Genomic DNA, 3,428 nt, shown 5'->3' on the forward strand with positions numbered 1-3,428 from the left:
AATTTTTCTAGTTGTCGAGGAGAATGTGGAGAAAACCTCCTGTGAATCAGAATCGCGTACTCCCCAGGTAAGTCCACTTTACATTTTCACGAGGAATATGGTAATTTTTCTGAATTTGGCCCTTGTCAAAAAGTTTAGATACAAAAGTCCAAAAATGTACATTAGGTATGACACATAGAATTCTCTTAGTGCTGTTGTACTAGTGGCCTTTTCTTACTAACTCATACTTGACACAGTTAGACATTTTTAAATGATAGCATTCACCATACTTTTTAATGTGCAGGCATTTCCTTTAGCATCTATTTTTATCCATGAATTAGGAATTGTGAATTTTTCATTTAAATCGCTGGTAAAGGGAAATTGTGTAGAAAATGTCTATCTTTTTTCACGAGTTTTATCTCTTCCTAGTTTTAAGGACTTTTATTTATTTTATTTATTTATTTATTTATTTATTTATTTATTTATTTATTTATTTATTTATTTATTTATTTATTTGAGTTGGAGTCTCACTCTGTCGCCCAGACTGGAGTGCAGTGGCCGCTTCGGGCCACCACAGCCTCGACCTGCTGGGCTCCGGCGATCATTCCGCCACAGCCTTCTGAGTAGCCGGAATTACAGGCATGCGCTACCACACCCAGCTGATTTTTTGATTTATTTTAGAGATGAGATCTCGCTGCTCAGGCGGGTCTCGAACCCGCGGGCTCAGGCAATCCACTCACCTCAACCTTCCAAAGGCGCGGGATTACAGGCTGAGCCACCGAGCCCGGCTGAGGACTTTTAACTTGGACTCAACCAATGGTTTTTGAAACATCAATGAAAGATACTTGTGCATTTCACAGTTTAATCTACTCTTTACACTCTCCTCTTTTACATTATTGCAGATGCCACCCAGTGCGGAGGAGAGTGGTATGTACCCTGAAAATTCTTTTTTTCTTTTTTTGAGTTGTAGTTTCACTCTGTCGCCCAGACTGGAGTGCAGTGGCCGCTTCCGGCCACCCCACCTTTGACCTGTTGTGCTCCGGCGATACATCCCTGTCAGCCTTCCAAGTAGCTAAAATTAAAGGCGAGCAGTACCACGCTCTGCTAATTTTGGGTTTATTGTAGAGATGAGGTCTCGCCAAGTTCCCCAGGTGCGTCGCGAATCTGCGGGCTCACCTCAGACTCCCAAATGCGCGGGATTACCGGCTGTGACATCGAGCCCAAACTGAAATCTCTTACTGGCTGAGACAAAGAAGCACTGGCTTTAGTGTATGTCAGATGATTTAGGTTTCTATTAGGAAGGAACATTGTGGTTCCCCTGAGAGAAAGTCATTTTGTAAGGACACATCTGTGACCGGAGAGTACCATATGAATGTCTTCCAATAAGTCACTGAAGTACTTAATTTAAAATCTTTTGCAATTGTGTGGCTCTCTTATTATTCTTGGCTTATAGATTTATACCACAGAGAGGTTTGGAGAGGATGTCCCATCCAGGAACCCTTAACAGACCCACTTCACTCTAAGTGGTTTAGCATCAAGAGGCTCACGCTAAACAAAAAGGTGTACCCTAAGAAAGCCACCCAAAGAGGTACCTATTGCTTAATTTACAAATATTTTGGTATTTATGCCTCTCTTATGATTGTTGCTTAAGCTTTGTGCCACAGTGATCTAAGGGCATAACTTGCAGCATTTTCCTTCTTTAAATTTTAATGAGACTGGGCTTTAAGTTCTCGAATATGATGTCTCTGTGAATCCTCCGTGTTAAGTTTTCTTTTCTGGGTATGTTATAACTTTAGAATAATGGCGTACATGTGAGGATTACTTACACAGTTTTCTGGCAGGAAGGCAAGATTTTTCCCTCTGAACAGCCCACCCAATCTCAGAAATGATCATGGTATCCAGGGGGTAGTTTTGTGTACATATGTCTCTTTCTCCCTCTCTGCTTAAATCAGTTCTCAGTCTCTTTTATCTCCATTCTTGTGCTCAGTGTTTAGGACACACTTGTGAGTGAGAACATGTAGTATTTTGTTTTGTTTGTTTCTGTAACAATTCATTTAAAATGAGGTCTCCAGCTGCATAGATATTGTTGAATATGACAAAATTTTGATCTTCTTTTACATTGAGGGTCTAGTATTTCATCAAGAATATATACCGCTTTTTAAAATTGAGTTGTGGTCCCGTTCAGTCCCCAAGCTGGAGTGCACTGGCACACTCAGAGCCATCTCAGCATCAACCGCCTGGGCTCCGGTGACACATCTGCCTCAGCCTTCCAAGTAGCCAGTGCTGCAGGCACACGCTACCACACCCAGCTAATTTCTAATTTATTTTGGAGTTGAGCTCTCACCACGTGCCTGGGCTGATCTCAAACCTGCAAGCGCAGGCAATCCAACTCCCTTGGCCTTCCAAAGTGCTGGGATTACAGGATGACACACTGAGCCCTGTCCCACATGTTCTTATTCAGTCTACCAAAGATATGCTGGGGGTTCGGTTCCATGATTTTGTTATATGAAGTGTGATAGGTTCATTTTCTCACCGAAAGGCATGGTCACTTGATGAAAAGCACGTATATGCCCAGATGTTTCTGGTCCATTCACAAAACCTAAGTATTGCGAGATATCACGTAGTTCAATGTGGCTAACCTCTATCCACTCTGAGGTGAATTTTCAAAGCAGCTGGCCATAGAATGCAAGAATAGGTGGCGTATTTTGGTGTATTTTATAATATTACCTCCATAAGACCCTAAATGCTCAAATCCTGCCAGATTAAAATGGTAAGAATGAAAATACAAACTCAATGCAGGACTCGGTTAATAACCTGATTTCCGTTATTTTTGGCACCTTTCTGGTACATCTGGATAAAGGACCATCAACACTCATTCCATACCTTTCACCATGATGAGCCATGAAATTACTGACTGGCTACTTAGATGAGACATCAAATTACTGACTGGCTACTATCTCAGTCAAAGCACCCTACTTGATTCAAAATCACCAATTATCTGGGTACTGATATTTTCTGTATTCTCCTAGCCTGCATGAAGGGTGTGGAGGGAAACACCTGCAAATCAGAAGGACTTTCTGCCCAGGTAAGACCACCTTTCATTTTCATGAGGAGATATGTAATGTCTAAATTCGTTCCTTATCAATCAAAGTTGGATATAAGTATTCAACAAAGTAAATTATGTTTGAAATATATAAATATCTTACTGCCGTGGTACTGAGCGGCCCTTTCTTACTGACACATAGTTGACACAGTTAGCCAGCTTTAAATGATAGCATTCACTATAATTTTTAATTTGCAGGCATTTGCTTTAGCATCTATTTTATCCATGAATTAGGAATTGTAAAGTTTTCATCTAAATCTCTGGTAAAGGGAAATTGTGTAGAAAATGTTTATCTTTTTCACAACTTTAATCTCTTCTTAATTTTAGGGTCTTTTAATTTTGACTC

The 3,428-nt window shown here is 40.5% G+C and overlaps 1 long non-coding RNA gene across 1 annotated transcript; it reads left to right on the forward strand.

Moving 5' to 3' along the window:
* The first annotated feature begins 17 nt into the window (after positions 1 to 17).
* On the forward strand, positions 18 to 3,024 carry LOC103262883. The gene is made up of 4 exons (XR_504467.1): positions 18 to 67; positions 882 to 906; positions 1,433 to 1,567; positions 3,009 to 3,024. It is a non-coding gene; the product is annotated as an uncharacterized LOC103262883 (long non-coding RNA).
* Positions 3,025 to 3,428: the final 404 nt, after the last annotated feature.

The sequence above is a fragment of the Carlito syrichta genome, unplaced genomic scaffold, assembly GCF_000164805.1.
Source record: "Carlito syrichta isolate Samal-C Ts95f unplaced genomic scaffold, Tarsius_syrichta-2.0.1 Scaffold18613, whole genome shotgun sequence".
In the NCBI taxonomy this organism is placed as follows: domain Eukaryota; kingdom Metazoa; phylum Chordata; class Mammalia; order Primates; family Tarsiidae; genus Carlito; species Carlito syrichta.